Raw genomic sequence first — 8,002 nt, 5'->3', positions numbered from 1 at the left:
TTGTATCAAAAGCCTAAAGCTGACATACCTGATAGATGAAACACTTCCAGTTTATTCCAGGAAAAAGCAGTTGCAATATAGAGTTTTCTTCTTGTGACAAAACATCTTTTCACAACTTACCTGTTTAGTCAAAATTTGTTTGAGTGCCTATTTATTTTTTTATGGAAGCTTCTTTTATTTATATAGAATTATAAATGACAAATTATTATTTTACCTAATCCTTTTAAACACCACTGAGGCAGACAAGCTGGAGGACATAAGCTTCATTTTACAGGTATGACTGTAAACACTGTTCCCATATTTAGTATAAGACAGCTGGGATATAAGACCTAGACTTTCATACTCACAACTGCTTTTTTCCTTAGACTTTGTGATACATCATTTTAAAGTAATCTTATTTCACAATGCTTTACAGTATGAGTAACATCTATCCTTGACAGGTTAACTCCGGTCAACCAACCTAATTAATTATCTCATAACCTGGCACATTTTAAGGCACTGTAATACCTCTAACTTAATTTCATAGCTGTACTTGAGAGCCCCTTGAGTCAAAATTGCAAAGCTGATCTGAAAGGATCAGGGAACACAATGGTCAATCATGTTTTCAAGTTTAATTTAGGCCTGGCACATCCTTACCAATTGCTCAGATGGAAAGCTGAGGCAACTAAGAGAGGTAAGTAGAGGGAAGGCCCACTCAGGGATGAACATTGGCGAAAAATACAAACGGTATCAACGTCCCCAGAAGCCCTGTTGCTGGTCTACTACATCTGTACCAACAAGACAAAGGGCAATAGCTCTGGAGTACAGAAGATTTGAAGATCAATTAAGCTGCCTAATTGGGGCCTTAAAAAGTCATACAGTGCTAACTGTATCCATGCCAAACCAAGAAAATCGTTCACTCCTTCCAGATATGAGTTTTATGAGGAGGGCTGATCTTCAGAGAAACCAGGATAAAATCCATCCTGAAGCCCAGGGAGAAAATGATGGGCATTTCCCAGAGTTACAGATGGTGCAGGAGCAACACAATCTGCACCATAAAGGGGAAAAGCTGTCTTGGTAAGCTTATGACTTCCACAAGACATGCAACCAGAAACTAGCAAGAGCAGGACCTGGGTGATCTGACAAGAAAAAGGACTTCCTCACATAAGGTACATAGGCCTCTGAGAAGGGTATGATCACCCTAAAACTGCAAGCAAAATTTTGAATGCATGTATGTTTTCCTGGTGGAGTCTTTCACTCTCAAATCCTGAGCTAGAGAAAAGGATTTAGAGTCAGCAAAGTGTGAAAGCTCTCAAAGTCATTACTGAAAATGGAACATGGACTCAGAGAAGGGACAATTAAGCAGTTGTTTTTGTGCTCTTGTTCCTAATTGTATTTCCAGTTTTTTCAAAGCAAGGCCAGAGGGACCCCCAGATTCAAGTATGCACCTGGGCTTGGTTCATTGCTGCAGGAGTCTTGGGGAGTCTTGTACACATGCTTGCTTTATTCATTCACCAATACTGAACCTCAGGATAGAAGATGTGATAAAGTGAGACTACTTCCTGCATGGCATATATTGATTCCAGAGGCAGTGGCAGCCAACATGGAGAACACTGGAATTTTTCCTTGGAACTGGACTGTGATAAGAGGTGTCTGCCATGAACATAACCTGTCTTTTCCCTGACCCTTTCCTTCCAGTTTTTGAAGAAAGAGCCCCAAATAATCTTCTCTGAAGATACTTGATAACAATTCCAAAAAACAAAAACATGTGCTTCAATGCACTGTGCTTTCAGATATTCTGGATCTAGTTCAGCTGTCTGATCACTTGATTGATGTGTTCACCCCAATAGCCAGGTGATCCCATCTCCTTGACGAAGTCTACTCTATTTTTGGTAGCATGACCGGCTGCCAAGAATTGGCAAGGGCACAAGAACCATGAGATCTCCTGGAAATGCTTTCCCGGGAAGGCAATTTCATGAAAGAAGTCTTCCAAGCAAATGACACCAAACGTCCCCCGGTGCTCCTCAATCACTGTGTTGTCTGTCAAAGGAATGGTCTTATTCTTGACTTTGGCTTGTCCACATTTCAAGATGAGTTCCCAAATAGACTTCAGATTTGGAAATTCTCAGATCACATAAGATTCCACAACACGCAACGTTTTTTAGGCTCTGGGGGTTGACTTTGACAAAGGTACCACCGAAAATTTTCTTCAGGTCAAGTCTTGGAATAGTCCTCTGCACCAGGGAACTCACCCCATCAATCCTTTGGATGTGTACAACAAAGGCCAAGTTATGTTTATCCGGCAATTCCAAGGCATGAGGTTTCACTTCTAGTCTTCTGAAACGCACGCTATCACGTTTCTGCCGCCAGGAATCATATAGGAACAATTCCAATCGCTTAAACTTGAGCCCTTTTCCTTTTCTCTGCTCTTTCCTTGCCAAAGGTGACTGCTTTGCCTGGGTGGCTTTGAGAGCTTGAAAAGCCTTTCACTTTTTCAGGAGATTTTCTGGAACCAAAGGGATTTCTCTTTGCTCTTGCTCACCATCTTTCCAGGCCTGCAGCTACTGAATATGTGCATGCCCAACACGTAGGGAAGAGAGGAGCCTCTCTATGTTTATTTGACCCTAGAGATGAGAGTTCTAGTTCCTGCTGGAGGAACCGCACTGCCTGCGCCCACTCAACAGCAGTGAACCACTGAGGTCTTGTTAATGCTGATTCCTGTCAAAAATTGCACACAGCTTCTTCCCACCCCTTCCAAGCTTTCTAGATCCCATGACATCTTCGAAATGCAGCCCTTTTCATTTAAGTTATATTCTCATCACGTGGGTGGCTTGACCGTGAACAATGAGATGCTTCCCACAATGCACCTCTGAGTACCTATTTAAGAGAAAGATTCCATGTTAGTGATTTCAAAACTAGGAAAAATAAAAATATTATAAAAACATATGTTAGCCGGGCTCCGTGGCTCAGCCTGTAATCACGCGCTTTGGGAGGCTGAGGTGAGTGGATTGCCTGAGCCTGTGTGTTCAAGACCCGCCGGGGCAACTTGGCGAGACCTCATCTCTACAATAAAAAAAAAAAAAAATTAGCCGGGTGTGGCAGCGCGCACCTGTAGTTCCAGCTACTTGGAAGGCTGAGGCAGAAGGATCACCGGAGTCCAGCAAGTCGAGGCTGCAGTGGCCGGGAGTGGCCACTGCACTCCAGTCTGGGCGACAGAGTGAGACTCCAACCCTCCCCCCCCAAAAAACATATGTTTTCATATTGAAATGTATTATTGAAATTCAGAAGTAATACAAAAACTTAATGAACTTACCTATGTATCACACATTGTACATGGACACAAAAAGAATAAGAGGTTCACTTAATGCATCAGGATATTTTGACTTCATTTTTAGCAGAATTTTGTTTTTTTAACTACCATTAAATAAATTGTTCAATAATTAAATTGTATAAAACGTCTCACTCTTACTTTTGATTTTGTGATACCAATAGTGCTGTTTAACTTTTATGGTGAATCTAGCTTCAGCATCACTAAAAGATGTAGAAATACATCTACCTTATCAGAGATTAATTTATCTCTCAGTGAAACATATGTGGAGTTATAAATATAGCAACTTCTATCTGCTTCCCACTGCAAAAGTGATCTATTTTACAAAGTCTTTGGTTTCACAAACCAGTTTTCTTTTTTTAAGGTCATTTTATAAAATGTTCCAGAATAATTCTATTATCATTTTCAGCCCTTGATAATAGATGTAAGGTCTCAATTTTAGTTGTGCTAATATAGGAAAATATACATAAGATATTCACATCTAGGAAAATATAGCATAGATCTCCAAAGGGACCTAGTGAATTTTAAATCTCTCTAAACATACATGCATGTATATATGCCCATTTCCTTCACAATAAGACGCAAAATCACTTAACTACTTAACAGATAGGTTGTAGAAATCAATATATTTGTAAAGGTACTTTAAAATAATGATTATTATTCTACATAACCTTACTTTAGATGGCCATGTCTCATTTTTTTCCACGCAAAAGAGTGCTGTTCCATCCCTCTCATAATCTTAATATGGAAACATTAAAACTTTTGACATGACTGAAAATAAGATAATTTTTTAACCTAAGCACACTATAACTCACCATAATTAATAACAATGCAAAATATAAAAATTACATAAAATGTACAGAAATTAGTTCAATCAAACCACAGTGATTTCTAAGGTCCTTGTTTAATCTACACATCAGGAAAGCACTTTATGATCAAAGTGGTCCAGGCTGTCAAAAACCTAGTTGTCTTTATTGGTAAGAAGTCTTACCATCATTGAAGTTTCACAAAAAATATTCTCCAGCCTAAGTCATGATTTTAAAAAATTAAATTTTGATTCTAGGGAAATTATAAAAACTGCCATTTTGACTTCCCTTCCTCATTTTGTCTCACCTAGCACATACACCTAAACCTAACTCCCTCACTCTTCTGGTCATACAAGATACTACTGCCATACAAGATACCCAGTAATTGATACACATATAAAGAAATACAGAAATAATGCAATGCCATAGTTGATAATGTTGTTTTATTATGCATATAAACCTGATTAATTTGCTTCAAACCTTTTTTTGCAATACACATTTAAAAAGACTGGTATTCATGGTATATTGAGAACTACTACAAATTCCCAATCAAAAAGATATACATTTCAATATTAAAATTGTTGGAGAATATAAACAGGTAATTCAAAATAAAAATGGACAGTGATATATAAAAGATGGCCAAGTCACTGATTCTTAAGAATATAAAAATGTCAATAAATTATTGTCTTTGAAACGATTTTCAACCTATGAAAACCTGAGAAAATGATATTTGAGGAAATAACACTTTCAAATTAAATTTGAATATACTGTTTGGTTCAGAAGTTCTATATCTAGAAATTGGTCATGCCAAAATCCTTGCACTTGAGCACATGCATGGACAGGATGATTCCTCCTACACTTAATGGCTATCAGTCATAAATATATGTACTCTGAATAAATCTATGAATGTAGTCATTATTAGGAACAGGTAGATTACAATCAGTATTATCGAATACTCTCTGAGTCATATTGCTAAATTTTAAAAAGTTCAATAAAAACAACACAAAAGGAGTAGAGGCAGGATTGGCAGTAGTGGGAATCTGCCAGGGGAGGAGGGGCATGTCTCATCAATAAGGGAACCTACATAATGAGCAGTTGTATAACTAACCCTGAATTTTACCCCACATCTTTAAAATTAAAAAACAAACAAGTAAAATTCACCTATTAAAAAAAAACACAAGCCGGGCTCAGTGGCTCAGCCTGTAATCCTGCACTTTGGGAGGATGAGGTGAGTGAATTGCCTGAGCCCGTGGGTTCGAGACCTGCCTGGGCAACTTGGCGAGACCTCATCTCTACAATAAATTTTAAAAAGTTAGCCGGGCGTGGTAGCGCGCGCCTGTAGTTCCAGCTACATGAAAGTCTGAGGCGGAAGGATCGCTGGAGCCCAGCAGGTCGAGGCTGCGGTGGCCGGGAGTGGCCACTGCACTCCAGTCTGGGCGACAGAGTGAGACTCCAACTCAAAAAAAATAAAATAATAAAATAAATAAATAAAGCACAAAAAGAAGCCTCTGAAATAAATATAATATATGTACTTAAACTTTTTTTAAAAACAGAAGAAACAAATTGGAAAATATATATAATTCTTAGGATGCAACCCTGTGGCTGTCCCAACAAACAGGATGCAGTGGAAGTGATGCAGCTTAACTTCCAAGACTCAGTTAGAAAAGGTAATATATTCTCTCTCTGTCTTTTTCCTGTTTCTCTTGATGCCAATCACCAGGTATGTGAGTGAATGATCTTCAGATAATTACAGCTCCAGGCATCATAGAAAAGTGACCACCTTATAAACTTCAAGATCCACCTGATCCCAGCCAACACCTAGACTGTGAGAAATGATAATTAAATGATTAAGGGTCCATATTTGAGGGCAATTATTATGCAGTGGTACTGATATTTCTACATATTTTAAATTATACAATTGTAATAAAATTCCAATAATGTATGGCTAGATGAATGAAAACTATAAATGTTACATTTTGAAAATAATTGTAACCCAGAAAAGAGTCAGCATAGCATATTGGTTGAAAGTTGACACTCTTGACCCTGATGACCTTGGTTCAAATCTCTGAAAAACCACTACAGATTGATGTGGACTTGGGCAAGTTACTTAACCTTTCTATGCCTCAGCTTCTTCATCAATGAATAACAATGGTCATAATGGCATTATATACCTTATGGGATTGTTAAAAGGATAAATTCATTAATACAGCAAAGTACCAAATACAACTGCATATATAGGCAAGTGCCGCTTACAGAAAAATTTCCACAATAATTTTATTGTTTATATAGTTGTGTAGTATTTTTATAACAAGACTTCTTTCTAGTATAAAGGAATAAACACCGTTTACTATTTTAAATGAAGGAATTAAATTTACGATATAAGTTAAGGGCTGACAAACTATCACTTCTGGGTGAAATCTGGTCAGTAACCTGTTTTTTGGGGGGGGGATAATAATTAAGGTAAAAATTACAAACATAAAAGTCACTGGCTTAACCAATTAATGTGTGCGATCTGTTGGCATTTAATACATTTGCAGTGTTGTGCCATTATCATCACTATTTAAATCCAAAACATTTTCATCACTCCAAAAGGAAACTTTATAGCATTAGACAGTCATCTTACATTCTTCTATCCTCTGGCCCCTGCAACCTGGCATTACGTGTTCTCATCATTCTATAGTCTATTAGGTAAGGTAATATAAAATAAAATAAAATTTTAAAAAAGAAATACAGGTATACAATGTCAACCAAGTGTGTTTCCTTCTTTATTTCTTGTGTCCTATTTGCTCATAATAATCATTTCTCTGATTTATTTTTTAAAATTACCTGTGTTCTCTTTTCTTGAATATACGCAGAAGTGTTGTGACTTCTATTACTGTGTGGGGTCCCCACTCCAATTTTATATTGATGTCTCTCCATTGAGACTGGCCATAAGCCAAGATAGCCACTCTCTAGAAGTGCTTTGACCAGAAGAGTGAGGGAGTTAGGTTTAGGTGTATGTGCTAGGTGAGACAAAATGAGGAAGGGAAGTCAAAATGCATAAAATTAAATAAAATGAAGTAAATTACTCATGGGTTCCAGAGGGGTTAGGCAAGATTACAGAAATTTGCTAGGAAGTTCAGATTTGATGATCAATGAGCAATTTGAAAGTGAGAAAGAGAAAGCCTGTGATACCATGACCATCATCTTTTAGGCCTTCTGTAAGAGTTGTGTAATGACTGATTTAAATAAAACATATGCAAAAGGGGATAATTATTAACGTAACTCTGGTGTTGACCATTAGATTATATCATGGCCAACAACAATGGGGTCAGTTTGATTATTGGGTAAGTGAGATAAGAAACAAGTAGACTATATCACAAACAACTACATGAAGAAAAGGTTTAACAAAGCCAAAAGTAACAGGGTAAAACAATGTGTTAATTAACTTATGTCAGACCCAAAAATAAAGGAGGAGGCAGCAACTATATTAACGAATTTATGACAAGAAGGTAGAGAAAAATTTTAGAAGAAAACATTAACTCAGGTTTCCAAGATGGTGGAAGAGAGGTTCTTTCCAGTGAGCTTCACCTTCTTGGAAATAACATAATAGTGTGTAGCGATACATATTGTGGACTTTTATTCAAAAAGAAACATGAAAATTAAAGAGACAAATAAAGGAAAATTTCAGATACTGGGGGGAAAAAATAGAAGGCAGCAGCCTATATGGTGGGGTCTTGCTGAATACCATAAGTGAATCCCCAGTATAGGAAAGGAAAAGTATCACCACAATACACATTTCCACTGGGTAACCCTCAGTTCAGGTCACAGGGGAGCACCTTGAACCTCCTAAGCCCTGGATATAACTTGGGGATTAACCAAGAGAGTGAGAAAGAACAGCTCTGGAAAG

General features: G+C 37.5%; 1 pseudogene; it reads right to left on the bottom strand.

Moving 5' to 3' along the window:
• Nucleotides 1-1,783: 1,783 nt before the first annotated feature.
• LOC110596204 lies at nt 1,784-2,758 on the bottom strand (annotated as a pseudogene).
• Nucleotides 2,759-8,002: the final 5,244 nt, after the last annotated feature.

Source organism: Carlito syrichta, unplaced genomic scaffold (genome assembly GCF_000164805.1).
Source record: "Carlito syrichta isolate Samal-C Ts95f unplaced genomic scaffold, Tarsius_syrichta-2.0.1 Scaffold307184, whole genome shotgun sequence".
NCBI lineage: Eukaryota > Metazoa > Chordata > Mammalia > Primates > Tarsiidae > Carlito > Carlito syrichta.
Note: the sequence above shows the minus strand (reverse complement) of the source record. Positions and strands in the feature narration are given on the sequence as shown.